This window comes from Dermacentor andersoni, unplaced genomic scaffold, assembly GCF_023375885.2.
Source record: "Dermacentor andersoni unplaced genomic scaffold, qqDerAnde1_hic_scaffold ctg00000039.1, whole genome shotgun sequence".
Lineage (NCBI taxonomy): Eukaryota > Metazoa > Arthropoda > Arachnida > Ixodida > Ixodidae > Dermacentor > Dermacentor andersoni.
Genome location: NW_027314752.1, coordinates 29,885,818 through 29,903,735, shown reverse-complemented (window position 1 = coordinate 29,903,735; position 17,918 = coordinate 29,885,818).

The window sequence follows — 17,918 nt, the reverse complement described above, 5'->3', positions numbered from 1 at the left end:
ACAATTCGCATCGGCCGACTGCCAACATCAAGCAGGGAAATGGCTGCCTCGTAACCTCGATTCTGATCATATTGCGTCGTAACAACTTTCGTCGAGCGATGCGCCTCAGACAATACTGCCACGTGTAATCATGTGCGCAAGTCAACTATGTGAATAATCTCCGTATAGAACGTAAAATGAGATTTCGAGCCCGCTTTCCCGCTCAAAAGCATTCAATTTTCCGCGTTGTTGAAGCCTGCGTTAGACCTAGCGAAACGCCCGTCAGTCGATGCTACAATTTGCATCGGCCGAATGCTGACAACAAGCACGGTAATGGCTGCCTCGTAACCTTGATTCAGATCACATTGCGTCGTAACAACTTCCGTCGAGCGATGTGCCTCAGAGAATACTGCCACGTGTAATCATTTGCACCAGTCATCTATGTAAATAATCCCCGTATCGAACGTAAAATGAGATTTGGAGCCCGCTTCCCAGCTGTAAAGGATTCAATTTTACGCGTTGTAGGAAGCCTGCGTTAGACCTTGCGAAACGCCCGTCAGCCGATGCTACGATTCGCATCGGCAAATGCCGACAACAAGCACGGAAATGGCTGCCTCGTAACCTTGATTCAGATCACATTGCGTGGTAACAACTTTCGTCGAGCGTTGCACCTCAGACAATACTGCCATGTGTAACCATTTGCGCAAGTAAACTATGTAAATATTCTGCGTATCGAACGTAAAATGAGATTTGGAGCCCGCCTCCCAGCTGTAAAGGATTCAATTTTACGCGTTGTAGGAAGCCTGCATTAGACCTTGCGAAAGGCCCGTCAGTCGATGCCACAATTCGCATCGGCCGACTGCCAACAACAAGAAGGCAAATGGCTGCCTCGTAACCTTGATTCAGATCACATTGCGTCCTAATAACTTTCGTCGAGCGATGCGCCTCAGACAATACTGCCACGTGTAATCATGTGCGCAAGTCAACTATGTAAATATTCTCCGTATAGAACGTAAAATGAGATTTGGAGCCCACATCCCAGCTGTAAAGGATTCAATTTTACGCGTTGTAGGAAGCCTGCGCTATACCTTGCGAAACGCCCGCCAGTCGATGCTGCAATTCGCATCGGCGGAATGCCAACAACAAGAAGGCAAATCGCTGCCTCGTAACCTAGATTCAGATCACATTGCGTCGTAACACCTTCCGTCGAGCGATCCACCTCAGACAATACTGTCATGTGTAATCATGTGCGCAAGTCAACTATGTAAATATTCTCCGTATCGAACGTAAAATAAGATTTCAAGCCCGCTTCCCAGCTGTAAAGTATTCAATTTTTCGCATTGTAGGAAGCCTGCATTAGACCTTGCGAAAGGCCGGTCAGTCGATGCCACAATTCGCATCGGCCGACTGCCAACAACAAGAAGGCAAATGGCTGCCTCGTAACCTTTATTCAGATCACATTGCGTCGTAACAACTTACGTCGAGCGATGCGCCTCAGACAATACTGCCACGTGTAATCATGTGCGCAAGTCAATTATGTAAAGAATCTCCGTATAGAACGTAAAATGAGATTTCGAGCCCGCTTTCCCGTTCAAAAGCATTCAATTTTACGCGTTGTAGGAAGCCTGCGTTAGACCTTGCGAAACGCCCGTCAGTCGATGCTACAATTCGCATCGGCCCACTGCCAACAACAAGCACGGTAATGGCTGCCTCGTAACCTTGATCCAGATCCCATTGCGTTGTAACAACTTTCGTCGAGCGATGCACCTCAGACAATACTGCCATGTGTAACCATGTGCGCAAGAAAACTATGTAACTAATCTCCTTATCCAACGTAAAATGAGATTTCGAGCCCGCTTCCCAGCTGTAAAGTATTCAATTTTACGCGTTGTAGGAAGCCTGCATTAGACCTTGCGAAAGGCCCGTTAGTCGATGCCACAATTCGCATCGGCCGACTGCAAACAACAGGAAGGCAAATGACTGCTTCGTAACCTTGATTCAGATCACACTGCGTCGTAACCACTTTCTTTGAGCGATGCGCCTCACACAATACTGCCACGTGTAATCATGTGCGCAAGTCAACTATGTAAATATTCTCCGTATCGAACGTAAAATAAGATTTCAAGCCCGCTTCCCAGCTGTAAAGTATTCAATTTTTCGCATTGTAGGAAGCCTGCATTAGACCTTGCGAAAGGCCGGTCAGTCGATGCCACAATTCGCATCGGCCGACTGCCAACAACAAGAAGGCAAATGGCTGCCTCGTAACCTTTATTCAGATCACATTGCGTCGTAACAACTTACGTCGAGCGATGCGCCTCAGACAATACTGCCACGTGTAATCATGTGCGCAAGTCAATTATGTAAAGAATCTCCGTATAGAACGTAAAATGAGATTTCGAGCCCGCTTTCCCGTTCAAAAGCATTCAATTTTACGCGTTGTAGGAAGCCTGCGTTAGACCCTGCGAAACGCCCGTCAGTCGATGCTACAATTCGCATCGGCCCACTGCCAACAACAAGCACGGTAATGGCTGCCTCGTAACCTTGATTCAGATCCCATTGCGTTGTAACAACTTTCGTCGAGCGATGCACCTCAGACAATACTGCCATGTGTAACCATGTGCGCAAGAAAACTATGTAACTAATCTCCTTATCCAACGTAAAATGAGATTTCGAGCCCGCTTCCCAGCTGTAAAGTATTCAATTTTACGCGTTGTAGGAAGCCTGCATTAGACCTTGCGAAAGGCCCGTTAGTCGATGCCACAATTCGCATCGGCCGACTGCAAACAACAGGAAGGCAAATGACTGCTTCGTAACCTTGATTCAGATCACACTGCGTCGTAACCACTTTCTTTGAGCGATGCGCCTCACACAATACTGCCACGTGTAATCATGTGCGCAAGTCAACTATGTAAATAATCTCAGTATGGAACGTAAAATAAGATTTCAAGCCCGCTTCCCAGCTGTAGAGTATTCAATTTTACGCGTTGTAGGAAGCCTGCATTAGACCTTGCGAAAGGCCCGTCAGTCGATGCCACAATTCGCATCGGCCGACTGCCAACAACAAGAAGGCAAATGGCTGCCTCGTAACCTTGATTCAGATCACATTGCGTCGTAATAAGTTCCGTCGAGCGATGTGCCTCACACAATACTGCGACGTGTAATTATCACAATCTATACGGGGAAAAGATGACGATAACGAGAGAAATTCGTGAGAAACTACTAGTAGCAAATATACCCAAGAACATGCATCCACGTTACAACGACGGCAGACGCAAGAGTAGAGCACAGAAAATTATCCGAAGCTTTGGGTCAGACGACAGAGCAACCTTCGTAGACGCGGCTGAATACCCAGACAGAAATAGCTATGTAGCAGTAATCGTAGATCACACCCAAAAACCCCTTACAAGCGTATCAGTTAATACCAAACATTCCGAGACCGCAGAGGAGGTAGCCATTGCACTAGCATTGGTCTCCACGAATGCTCAGTACATCATTAGCGATTCTCAAGCGGCCATTAGAAATTATGCAAACGGTAGGATCTCTCCTGAGGCATGGCATATCATCAGAGTCAATGAAGCAAAGTTCTCCAATGCAGAGAAGAACGGCAGGCAATTGATCTGGTTCCCAGCGCATACAACTCCAGACATTCCCGCAGTCAACCTCAACGAGGTAGCACACCGCGAAGCTCGAGGTCTTACTCGCCGAGCTGAGCAAAGAGTGACTTCCATCGGTCAGGAGAACGCGGAGGAGGAAATCTGGAGAGAAAAGGACATATTAACAAGATTTATTGGCATTACCAAATTCTATCAAAATCGGAGGCGAGTATTACCACCGCCTCACACTAAACTGAACAGAGCTGAGTCCGTTACTTGGAGGCGACTACAAACAGAAACTTATACGAGTCCCGCGCAACTAAAAACTTTCTACCCCGATATATACGAGAGCGTTATGTGCAAGCTAGGCAAGTCTGTTAGAGCCACCCTTCAACACATGTTGTGGGGATGTGAAATATACCAAAATAAAATGGCAGTCTCCCCAGAAAATCTACGGGTGCGGTGGTCGGCCGTGCTGCTCAGCTCAGAACTCCAAGACCAACTTTGGGCCGTCCAGCGAGCCAAGGAAGCCACACGGGAGCAGCAGCTCCCAGTGGCCATCTAGGCGGCCCCAGGCCCGGGCCTCTTAATCGCCGGATTCCAAATAAAGCTATCACATCATAATCATGTGCGCAAGTCAACTATGTAAATAATCTCCGTATCAAACGTAAAATAAGATTTGAAGCCCGCTTCCAAGCTGTAGAGTATTCAATTTTACGCATCGTAGGAAGCCTGCATTAGACCTTGCGAAAGGCCCGTCAGTCGATGCCACAATTCGCATAGGCCGACTTCCAACAACAAGAAGGCAAATGGCTGCCTCGTAACCTTCATTCAGATCACATTGCGTCGTAACAACTTACGTCGAGCGATGCGCCTCAGACAATACTGCCACGTGTAATCATGTGCGCAAGTCAACTATGTAAATAATCTCCGTATCGAACGTGAAATTAGATTTCGAGCCCACTTTCCCGTTCAAAAGCATTCAATTTCACGCGTTGTAGGAAGCCCGCGTTAGACCTTGCGAAACGCCCGTCAGCCGATGCTACAATTTGCATCGGCCGACTGCCAACATCAAGCAGGGAAGTGGCTGCCTCGTAACCTTGATTCAGATCACATTGCGCCGTAACATCTTACGTCGAGCGATGCGACTCAGACAATACTGCCACGTGTAATCATGTGCGCAAGTCAACTACGTATATAATCTCCGTATAGAACGTAAAATGAGATTTCGAGCCCGCTTTCCCGCTCAAAAGCATTCAATTTTACGCCTTGTAGGAAGCCTGCGTTAGACCTTGCGAAACGCCCGTCAGTCGATGCTACAATTTGCATCGGGCGACTGCCAACATCAAGCAGGGAAGTGGCTGCCTCGGAACCTCGATTCAGATCACATTGCGTCGTAACGACTTACGTCGAGCGATGCGACTCAGACAATACTGCCACGTGTAATCATGTGCGCAAGTCAACTATATATATAATCTCCGTATGGAAGGTAAAATTAGATTTCGAGCCCGCTTTCCCGTTCAAAAGTATTCAATTTCACGCGTTGTAGGAAGCCTGCGTTAGACCTTGCGAAACGCCCGTCAGTCGATGCTACAATTTGCATCGGCCGACTGCCAACATCAAGCAGGGAAGTGGCTGCCTCGTAACCTCGATTCAGATCACATTGCGTCGTAACATCTTACGTCGAGCGATGCGACTCAGACAATACTGCCACGTGTAATCATGTGCGCCAGTCAACTATGTAAATAATCCCCGTATCGAACGTAAAATGAGATTTGGAGCCCGCTTCCCAGCTATAAAGGATTCAAGTTTACGCGTTGAAGGAAGCCTGCGTTAGACCTAGCGAAACGCCCGTCGGACGATGCTAATTCGCATCGGCCGACTGCCAACATCAAGCAGGGAAATGGCTTCAGAACGGCAAGTTGGGCCAGTTGGTTGGGATTCATGGTATGGGTTGTAACAGCGCACACAAGACAGGGACAACAGAAGAATAAAACGACGACACAGCGCTGCTCTCAACTGATTTTTATTGAAGATATGTCTAACATATATATATGTAGGAGCCATTTGATAATAAACCATGACATGCACAAGATACAGATATGCATCGAGGCAACTGCGACAAACTGACACAATCAAAATTTACATAGGTAATGCAGTTCCTTGTCATAAAGAGCGATAGAAGGTTCACTGATACACGCTTTGTCCCTAATCTTTATATTGTGAGCTTCGGCGATCTCCCTTGTCAATTGGCTTGCGTGTTTAAAAATGACAGTAGTTTTCTTAAATTCCGGGCGACACCCGCACGACTTGCAATGCTCCGGGAGATGAAGTGAAGCAACCCCTTGCAGAGATAGCTCATGCTCTCGAAGTCGAACATTCACGCATCACTTCGTTTGTCCCACGTACTCTCGACCGCAAGATAATGGGATGGCATATACGACCTGCTTAGCACATTTGATGTATCTGTTCACATGTCTTACAGTGCATTTTCCCTTCCCTTGCTTTTCCTTCACAAAATTATCAAGTAACGGGCATATGCGACCTATCTTTTGTTTCGCAGAAAAACGAACATCAATGTTGTACCTTGACCCAACGTTCTTAAGCCCGTGCGCTAGCTTGTGTACATACGGTACAACTGCGTTTTTTCTTTTTTCTTCTAATTTGGCTTGAATACCTTGGTGATTTGTGCTCTTGACGCCGCGAACCATACTTTCACTCACAGATGAAATGATCGCTTCGGGGTAACCAGCGTCCAATAAACGAGTTACTTGATCAGAAAAAGCAGCCTTCGTCATATGAAAACACGACTTTTTTAAAGCAGCATTTAGGATAGACTTCGCTATAGCCCGCTTCACTAATTTAGAATGACCAGATTTATAGTTCAATATGGGCTTAACCGACCTGGGACCATATTTGCAGCAGGCATGAAATTTACCAAAAATTATTCTTAGGTCAAGAAACTGCAGTTGATGGTCCTTAGGCACTTCGAAAGTAAAATCAAGGCCCATGCCGTGCTGCCTGAATAACGTTAAAATTTCATCAACACCTTCGGCGTGAATGTCTCTGGTAAAAAATAAAACGAAATCATCAACATAGCGAAAAACCTTATTGGAAAGTTTAGCAAGGTGGCCCTCTAATTGCCTATCAATATAACCTAGAAAAATGTCACTAATGATAGGAGCTACGCAGGAGCCAATGCATACCCCCGATTTTTGTATATACAGGCCCCCTTTCCATGAAACAAAGGTAGATCTCAAGTAAAAGGAAAGGAGTTCAAGAAAGGCCTCTACCGAGATACCGCAACCATTGATGAAAGCTTGTTCGTCATTGTCTCGCACTATGCAGTCTTTAACACATTTCATAACCTGGCCATGTGGAAGGGAGTAATATAGGTTTTCTACATCTACGCTGAAGGCACACCGAATGTTCAGCGAACTGTCTTCCAGGTACTTGCATACGCTATCTGAATTGGCTATCCGGAAAGGATCAACTATTTTCAAGCTCCCAAGATTCCTTTGTAGAAATCGGGACACACATAACTGCCAGCTGTCCTTTTCCGAGACTATAGTCCGGAACGGCATGTCAACCTTGTGCGATTTCACCGTGAAGAAAACTTGTAGTTCCAGAGTTTTCGCTTTCTTTACGCTGGCCGCTAAACGCTGCAAATTCATTGCTTCCAACAAGGTCAGTGCTTGCTGCTTGACTTTCGCAGCCTTAATCTCTACACCTTTGAAATTTTTCCCAATTGCGTCCTCAGACTTTTGTGAATAAACATGAGAGAGAGAGAGAAAGGCAAAGGAAAGACAGGGAGGTTAACCAGAGATTATCTCCGGTTGGCTACCCTGTACTGGGGGAGAGGAAAGGGGATGCAATAGGTGAGAAAGAAAGAAGGATAAAAAAAGGAAAAAAAAACCTAAGTACACACACGCACGTACACACGAACTATATCTGTGGGCACTGTCACGCAACAGGCAAAGGCATTCCTAGTCTTACGCAGTGTCACCGTACAGTCCTGCGCCACACAATGTACTGTCACAATTTGTCGGAAAGTCCCGTGTCTTTCAAGTATCGCAGCAGCGCCTTCATAGCGGATCGCGCTGATGTTCGCGTAGGCCAGGTGCCAAGGATCTTGTTTTCTGTCATTGGGCGCTTGTCCAGTTTGTCTAAGGTGGCTGAGAGGACAGTTCTTTGTGGGTTAAAACGAGAGCACTGACAAAGAAGATGCTCGATCGTTTCGTTGCACCCGCAGAAGTCACACAGTGGGCTGTTGGCCATTCCGATAAGGAAAGAGTAGGCATTTGAAAATGCTACTCCAAGCCATAGACGGATAAGAAGGGTGCAGTCACGTCGTGGAAGCTCGGGCGGAATATGGAGCTGTAAATTAGGGTCCAGAGTATGGAGGCGTGCACTTGTGAAATCGGATGAATTCCACTGGGCTAATGTCAGGTCACGCGCAAGTGCGGCAAGTTTTTTCGCTGCGTCGGCTCTCGAAAGAGGAATGGCAACGCAGTTGACGCCGTCATGGGCAGATCGGGCAGCTGCGTCTGCTCGATCATTGCCATGTATGCCACAGTGACTAGGCAACCACTGATATATTACATCGTGGCCTTCGTCAACTAGTCGATGGTGGACTTCTCTGATCTCTGCGGCGAGCTGCTCATGTGATCCATGGCGCAGTGCTGAGAGTACACTCTGTAGGGCTGCCTTGGAATCACAGAAGATTGACCATGCGTGGGATGGTTCCTCCTTAATAAAATGAAGAGCCGCACGCAGGGCTACCAGTTCAGCAGCTGTCGTTGATGATACATGTGACGTCTTTAGCTGTACCTTCTTGGTATCACCACAGCGGCAGCTGCGCTTGCAGATGTGACTGAACCGTCGATGTAAACGTGTACGCGGCCACTGTGCACCTCATGTAAAAGTTCTAACGTGGCCTGCTTAAGGGCAAACGATGGCATGTTGGCTTTCTTCGTGATTCCTGGGATGGTGAGGCGTATGTCAGGTCTGTGCAGGCACCATAAAGGTAAGGATGGTCTTGCTGCAGGCATGTAGTTCGATGGCAATGAGATACGATTGGCATCAATTAAACGACTGAAAGTTGTGTGTGGCCTTTCTGTGGGTAGAGCGGCAAGATGGTGAGAAGGTAATCGGGCAACGTGCCGAATATGCGCCCTGAGAGCGTCGGTTGCCAAGTACGTTGATATTGGGTGATCTCGAGCTATGACAATCGTTGCCGCTGTAGACGCACACCTCGGAAGACCGAGACACGTCCTTAGGGCTTGAGCTTGTAGTCCCTGGAGTACACGCAGGTTTGATTTGCAGGTGTTCCCAATCACAGGGAGGCTGTATCTTGCGAAACCGAGGAACAAGGCGTTATACAGCTGCAGCATTGACCGCACCGAAGTGCCCCATGACTTTCCGCCGAGAAATTTGAGAAGATGTATTATTGTCAATAATCTCTTCTTCAGGTATGAAACATGCGGGCTCCATGATAGGTCTCGGTCAATAATTACCCCTAAAAAGCGGTGTTTCCGGGCATTTGCTACTGCTTGACCATTGACCTTTACACTGTAGCGCTGCATTTCCTTCCGAGTGAATGTAACAAGGCAGCATTTCTCTGAAGACAGCTCTAAGTTCTGTTTTCGCAAGTACAGGGATGTTATCGTAGCTGCCTTTTGTAGCCGTGCTTGTACCTGCAGTCGTGTTACGGCAGACGCCCAAATGCAGATATCGTCGGCATATATTGATACCTGAACTGTGTCGGGCAAGCATCGGACTAGGCCAACGAGCACTAGGTTGAATAGCGTCGGGCTCAACACTCCGCCTTGCGGTACTCCACGGCACGTTTGGTGTTGAGTCGTGGCGCCATCCTCGGTCATCACGAAAAAATGCCCTTCTTTATCTGCTACTAACACACGCAACTTCTCGCACATAAAGTGAACTATGGGCCATAGCACGTCCTTGCCACCCCTCCCTCTTCCTGTCCTAGTAATGGCATCTACACATTCCGAAACACACCTTGAACGTTCGTCCTCTTTGGCACACCTTGAGACCGACCTTGCTGTGGCGACCTTCTCAAAGGGGTTCAGGTGAGGTTCGATGCAGTACTTCGGGCCGAGACCCAAAACCCGCTTGTGTTCCTCCGGAATAGCCATGGTGCTCAGGTTAAGCACATGGCCCTGAACATGTTGTCCTGTTTTCTTCACCGGGAGCGTTGGTCGAACCGTGCGCCAAAGGAATTCACTGGTGGATTCAGCTGTGTTACACCACTGCCCATATTGGCGTGAAGGTAGTGACTTCTGCAGGCGATTTGTAAGTAAGTCTTTAAGAATTCTAACCTGTCGCCACCACTCGGACTTGAGAATTTTGCACAACCTTCGTGAATGTCCAACGGAAGGCTGGAACCACCCGCACAACAGCTGTACATCGGCTGGGCAGATTCCTTGTCTGACGTGCCAAGACGCAACTCTGGCCCTACATACACACACGGCTATCATGGCTGCCAAACAGGCTGGGTCCTGAAGGTTTGAGTTGACACAAAGAAAAGAGCCCTGAGTACTAGAAATATACTGCATCAGAAAGGCAAGTTGGGCCAGTTGGTTGGGATTCATGGTATGGGTTGTAACAGCGCACACAAGACAGGGACAACAGAAGAATAAAACGACGACACAGCGCTGTGTCGTCGTTTTATTCTTCTGTTGTCCCTGTCTTGTGTGCGCTGTTACAACCCATACCATGAGGGAAATGGCTGCCTCGTGATCTAGATTCAGATCACATTGCGTCGTAACAACTTTCGTCGAGCGATGCGCCTCAGACAATACTGCCACGTGTAATCATGTGCATAATCAACTATGTAAATAATCTCCGTATCGAACGTAAAATTATATTTCGAGCCCGCTTTCCATTTCAAAAGCATTCAATTGTTCGCGTTCTAGGAAGCCTGCGTTAGACCTTGCGAAACGCCCGTCAGTAGATGCTACAGTTTGCATCGGCCGAATGCCGACAACAAGCAGGCAAATGGCTGCCTCGTAACCTCGATTCGGATCACAGTGCTCCGTAACAACTTTCGTCGAGCGATGCGCCTCAGACAATACTGCCACGTGTAATCATATGCGCAAGTCAACTATGTAAATAATCTCCGAATCGAACGTAAAATTAGATTTCAAGCCCACTTTCCCGTTCAAAAGCATTCAATTTCACGCGTTGTAGGAAGCCTGTGTTAGACCTTGCGAAACGCCCGTCAGCCGATGCTACAATTTGCATCGGCCGACTGCCAACATCAAGCAGGGAAGTGGCTGCCTCGTAACCTTGATTCAGATCACATTGCGTCTTAACGACTTACGTCGAGCGATGCGACTCAGACAATACTGCCACATGTAATCATGTGCGCAAGTCAACTATGTATATAATCTCCGTATGGAAGGTAAAATTAGATTTCGAGCCCGCTTTCCCGTTCAAAAGCATTCAATTTCACGCGTTGTAGGAAGCCTGCGTTAGACCTTGCGAAACGCCCGTCAGTCGATGCTACAATTTGCATCGGCCGACTGCCAACATCAAGCAGGGAAGTGGCTGCCTCGTAACCTTGATTCAGATCACATTGCGTCGTAACAACTTTCGTCGAGCGATGCGTCTCAGACAATACTGCCACGTGTAATCATGTGCGCAAGTCAACTATGCATATAATCTCCGTGTCGAACATAAAATGAGATTTCGAGCCCGCATTCCAGTTCAAAAGCATTCAATTTTACACGTTGTAGGAAGCCTGCGTTAGACCTTGCGAAACGCCCGTCAGTCGACGCTACAATTTGCATCGGCCGAATGCCGACAACAAGCACGGTAATGGCTGCCTCGTAACCTTGATTCATATCACATTGCATCGTAACAACTTTCGTCGAGCGATAAGTCTCAGACAATACTGCCACGTGTAATCATGTGCGCAAGTCAACTATGCATATAATCTCCGTGTCGAACATAAAATGAGATTTCGAGCCCGCATTCCAGCTGTAAAGGTTTCTATTTTACGCGTTGTAGGAAGCCTGCGTTAGACCTTGCGAAAGGTCCGTCAGTCGATGCCACAATTTGCATCGGCCGACTGCTAACATCAAGCAGGGAAGTGGCTGCCTCGTAACCTTGATTCAGATCACATTGCGTCGTAACATCTTACGTCGAGCGATGCGACTCAGACAATACTGCCACGTGTAATCATGTGCGCAAGTCAACTACGTATATAATCTCCGTATAGAACGTAAAATGAGATTTCGAGCCCGCTTTCCCGTTCAAAAGCATTCAATTTTACGCCTTGTAGGAAGCCTGCGTTAGACCTTGCGAAACGCCCGTCAGTCGATGCTACAATTTGCATCGGGCGACTGCCAACATCAAGCAGGGAAGTGGCTGCCTCGTAACCTGGATTCAGATCACATTGCGTCGTAACGACTTACGTCGAGCGATGCGACTCAGACAATACTGCCACGTGTAATCATGTGCGCAAGTCAACTATGTATATAATCTCCGTATGGAAGGTAAAATTAGATTTCGAGCCCGCTTTCCCGTTCAAAAGCATTCAATTTCACGCGTTGTAGGAATCCTGCGTTAGACCTTGCGAAACGCCCGTCAGTCGATGCTACAATTTGCATCGGCCGACTGCCAACATCAAGCAGGGAACTGGCTGCCTCGTAACCTTGATTCAGATCACATTGCGTCGTAACATCTCACGTCGAGCGATGCGACTCAGACAATACTGCCACGTGTAATCATGTGCCCAAGTCAACTACGTATATAATCTCCGTATAGAACGTAAAATGAGATTTCGAGCCCGCTTTCCCGCTCAAATGCATTCAATTTTACGCCTTGTAGGAAGCCTGCGTTAGACCTTGCGAAACGCCCGTCAGTCGATGCTACAATTCGCATCGGCCGACTGCCAACAACAAGCACCGAAGTCGCTGCCTCGTAACCACGATTCAGATCACATTGCATCGTAACAACTTTCCTCGAGCGATGCGTCTCAGACAATACTGCCACGTGTAATCATGTGCGCAAGTCAACTATGCATATAATCTCCGTGTCGAACATAAAATGAGATTACGAGCCCGCATTCCAGTTCAAAAGCATTCAATTTCACGCGTTGTAGGAAGCCTGCGTTAGACCTTGCGAAAGGTCCGTCAGTCGATGCCACAATTCGCATCGGCTGACTGCCAACAACAAGCACGAAAATGGCTACCTCGTAACCTAGATTCATATCAGATTACGTCGTAAGAACTTTCGTCGAGCGATGCGCTTCAGACAATACTGCCGCGTGTAATCATGTGGGCAACTCAACTATGTATATAATCTCCTTATCGAACGTAAAATGAGATTTGGAGCCCGCTTCCCAGCTGTAAAGAAATCAATTTTACGCGTGGTAGGAAGCCTGCGTTAGAAATGCGAAACGCCCATCAGTCGATGCAACAATTCGCATCGGCTGACTCCCAACATCAAGCAGGCAAATGGCTGCCTCGTAACCTCGATTCTGATCACAGTGCGCCGTAACAACTTTCGTCGAGCGATGCGCCTCAGACAATACTGCCACGTGTAATCATGTGCGCCAGTCAACTATGTAAATAATCCCCGTATCGAACGTAAAATGAGATTTGGAGCCCGCTTCCCAGCTATAAAGGATTCAATTTTACGCGTTGAAGGAAGCCTGCGTTAGACCTAGCGAAACGCCCGTCGGACGATGCTAATTCGCATCGGCCAACTGCCAACATCAAGCAGGGAAATGGCTGCCTCGTGATCTAGATTCAGATCACATTGCGTCGTAACAAGTTTCGTCGAGCGATGCGCCTCAGACAATACTGCCACGTGTAATCATGTGCATAATCAACTATGTAAATAATCTCCGTATCGAACGTAAAATTATATTTCGAGCCCGCTTTCCATTTCAAAAGCATTCAATTGTTCGCGTTCTAGGAAGCCTGCGTTAGACCTTGCGAAACTCCCGTCAGTAGATGCTACAGTTTGCATCGGCCGAATGCCGACAACAAGAAGGCAAATGGCTGCCTCGTAACCTCGATTCGGATCACAGTGCGCCGTAACAACTTTCGTCGAGCGATGCGCCTCAGACAATACTGCCACGTGTAATCATGTGCGCAAGTCAACTATGTAAATAATCTCCGCATAGAACGTAAAATGAGATTTCGAGCCCGCTTTCCCGTTCAAAAGCATTCAATTTCACGCGTTGTAGGAAGCCTGCGTTAGACCTTGCGAAACGCCCGTCAGTCGACGCTACAATTTGCATCAGCCGAATGCCGACAACAAGCACGGTAATGGCTGCCTCATAACCTTGATTCATATCACATTGCGTCGTAAGAACTTTCGTCGAGCGATGCGTCTCAGACAATACTGCCACTTGTAATCATGTGCGCAAGTCAACTATGCATATAATCTCCGTATAGAACGTAAAATGAGATTTGGAGCCCGTTTCCCAGCTGTAAAGAAATCAATTTTACGCGTGGTAGGAAGCCTGCGTTAGAAATGCGAAACGCCCATCAGTCGATGCTACAATTCGCATTGGCTGACTGCCAACATCAAGCAGGCAAATGGCTGCCTCGTAACATTGATTCAGATCACATCGCGTCGTTACAACTTCCATCGAGCGATGCGCCTCAGACTATACTGCCACATGTAATCACGTGGGCAAGTCAACTATGTATATAATCTCCGTATCGAACGTAAAATGAGATTTGGAGCCCGCATCCGAGCTGTAAAGGATTCAATTTTGCGCGTTGTAGGAAGCCTGCGTTAGACCTTGCGAAACGCCCGTCAGCCGATGCTACAATTCGCATCGGCCGACTGCCAGCATCAAGAACGGAAATGGCTGCCTCGTAACCTTGATTCAGATCCCATTGCGTCGTAACAACTTTCGTCGAGCGATGCGCCTCAGACAATACTGCCACGTGCAATCATGCGCGCAAGTCAACTATGTAAATAATCTCCGTATCGAACGTAAAATGAGATTTCGATCCCGCTTTCCCGTTCAAAAGCATTCAATTCTACGCGTTGTAGGAAGCCTGCGTTAGACCTTGCGAAACGCCCGTCAGTCAATGCTACAATTTGCATTGGCCGAATGCCGACAACAAGCACGCTAATGGCTGCCTCGTAACGTTGATTCAGATCACATTGCGTCGTAACAACTAACGTCGAGCGATGCGCCTCAGACAATACTGCCACGTGCAATCATGCGCGCAAGTCAACTATGTAAATAATCTCCGAATCGAACGTAAAATGAGATTTCGATCCCGCTTTCCCGTTCAAAAGCATTCAATTTTACGCGTTGTAGGAAGCCTGCGTTAGACCTTGCGAAACGCCCGTCAGTCGATGCTACAATTCGCTTCGGCCGACTGCCAACAACAAGCACGGTAATGGCTGCCTCGTAACGTTGATTCAGATCACATTGCGTCGTAACAACATTCGTCGAGCGATGCGCCTCAGACAATACTGCCACGTGCAATCATGCGCGCAAGTCAACTATGTATGTAATCTCCGTATCGAACGTAAAATGAGATTTGGAGCCCGCTTCATAGCTGTAAAGGATTCAATTTTACGCGTTGTAGGAAGCCTGCGTTAGACCTTGCGAAACGCCCGTCAGCCGATGCTACAATTCGCATCGGCCGACTGCCAGCATCAAGAACGGAAATGGCTGCCTCGTAACCTTGATTCAGATCACATTGCGTCGTAACAACTTTCGTCGAGCGATGCGCCTCAGACCACACTGCCACGTGTAATCATGTGCGCAAGTCAACTATTTATATAATCTCCGTGTCGAACATAAAATGAGATTTCGAGCCCGCTTTCCAGTTCAAAAGCATTCAATTTTACGCGTTGTAGGAAGCCTGCGTTAGACCTTGCGAAACGCCCGTCAGTCGATGCTACAATTCGCTTCGGCCTACTGCCAACAACAAGCGCGGAAATGGCTGCCTCGTAACCTTGATTGAGATCACATTGCGTCGTAACAACTTTCGTCGAGCGATGCGCCTCAGACCACACTGCCGCGTGCAATCATGCGCGCAAGTCAACTATGTATATAATCTCCGTATCGAACGTAAAATGAGATTTCGAGCCCACTTTCCCGTTCAAAAGCATTCAATTTTACGCGTTGTAGGAAGCCTGCTTTAGACCTTGTGAAACTCCCGTCAGTCGATGCTACAATTCGCTTCGGCCGACTGCCAACAACAAGCGCCGAAATGGCTGCCTCGTAACCTTGATTCAGATCACATTGCGTCGTAACAACTTTCGTCGAGCGATGCGCCTCAGACAATACTGCCGCGTGCAATGATGTGCGCAAGTCAACTATGTAAATAATCTCCGTATCAAACGTAAAATGAGATTTGGAGCCCACTTTCCCGTTCAAAAGCATTCAATTTTACGCGTTGTAGGAAGCCTGCGTTAGACCTTGCGAAACGCCCGTCAGTCGATGCTACAATTCGCTTCGGCCGACTGCCAACAACAAGCGCGGTAATGGCTGGCTCGTAACGTTGATTCAGATCACATTGCTTCGTAACAACTTTCGTCGAGCGATGCACCTCAGACCACGCTCCCACGTGTAATCATGTTCGCAAGTCAACTATTTATATAATCTCCGTGTCGAACATAAAATGAGATTTCGAGCCCGCTTTCCAGTTCAAAAGCATTCAATTTTACGCGTTGTAGGAAGCCTGCGTTAGACCTTGCGAAACGCCCGTCAGTCGATGCTACAATTCGCATCGGCCGACTGCCAACAACAAGCGCCGAAATGGCTGCCTCGTAACCTTGATTCAGATCACATTGCGTCGTAACAACTTTCGTCGAGCGATGCACCTCAGACCACGCTCCCACGTGTAATCATGTTCGCAAGTCAACTATTTATATAATCTCCGTGTCGAACATAAGATGAGATTTCGAGCCCGCTTTCCAGTTCAAAAGCATTCAATTTTACGCGTTGTAGGAAGCCTGCGTTAGACCTTGCGAAACGCCCGTCAGTCGATGCTACAATTCGCTTCGGCCTACTGCCAACAACAAGCGCGGAAATGGCTGCCTCGTAACCTTGATTCAGATCACATTGCGTCGTAACAACTTTCGTCGAGCGATGCGCCTCAGACCACACTGCCGCGTGCAATCATGCGCGCAAGTCAACTATGTAAATAATCTCCGTATCGAACGTAAAATGAGATTTCGAGCCCACTTTCCCGTTCAAAAGCATTCAATTTTACGCGTTGTAGGAAGCCTACTTTAGACCTTGTGAAACTCCCGTCAGTCGATGCTACAATTCGCTTCGGCCGACTGCCAACAACAAGCGCCGAAATGGCTGCCTCGTAACCTTGATTCAGATCACATTGCGTCGTAACAACTTTCGTCGAGCGATGCGCCTCAGACAATACTGCCGCGTGCAATGATGCGTGCAAGTCAACTATGTAAATAATCTCCGTATCAAACGTAAAATGAGATTTGGAGCCCACTTTCCCGTTCAAAAGCATTCAATTTTACGCGTTGTAGGAAGCCTGCTTTAGACCTTGTGAAACTCCCGTCAGTCGATGCTACAATTCGCTTCGGCCGACTGCCAACAACAAGCGCCGAAATGGCTGCCTCGTAACCTTGATTCAGATCACATTGCGTCGTAACAACTTTCGTCGAGCGATGCGCCTCAGACAATACTGCCGCGTGCAATGATGTGCGCAAGTCAACTATGTAAATAATCTCCGTATCAAACGTAAAATGAGATTTGGAGCCCACTTTCCCGTTCAAAAGCATTCAATTTTACGCGTTGTAGGAAGCCTGCGTTAGACCTTGCGAAACGCCCGTCAGTCGATGCTACAATTCGCTTCGGCCGACTGCCAACAACAAGCGCGGTAATGGCTGGCTCGTAACGTTGATTCAGATCACATTGCTTCGTAACAACTTTCGTCGAGCGATGCACCTCAGACCACGCTCCCACGTGTAATCATGTTCGCAAGTCAACTATTTATATAATCTCCGTGTCGAACATAAAATGAGATTTCGAGCCCGCTTTCCAGTTCAAAAGCATTCAATTTTACGCGTTGTAGGAAGCCTGCGTTAGACCTTGCGAAACGCCCGTCAGTCGATGCTACAATTCGCATCGGCCGACTGCCAACAACAAGCGCCGAAATGGCTGCCTCGTAACCTTGATTCAGATCACATTGCGTCGTAACAACTTTCGTCGAGCGATGCACCTCAGACCACGCTCCCACGTGTAATCATGTTCGCAAGTCAACTATTTATATAATCTCCGTGTCGAACATAAGATGAGATTTCGAGCCCGCTTTCCAGTTCAAAAGCATTCAATTTTACGCGTTGTAGGAAGCCTGCGTTAGA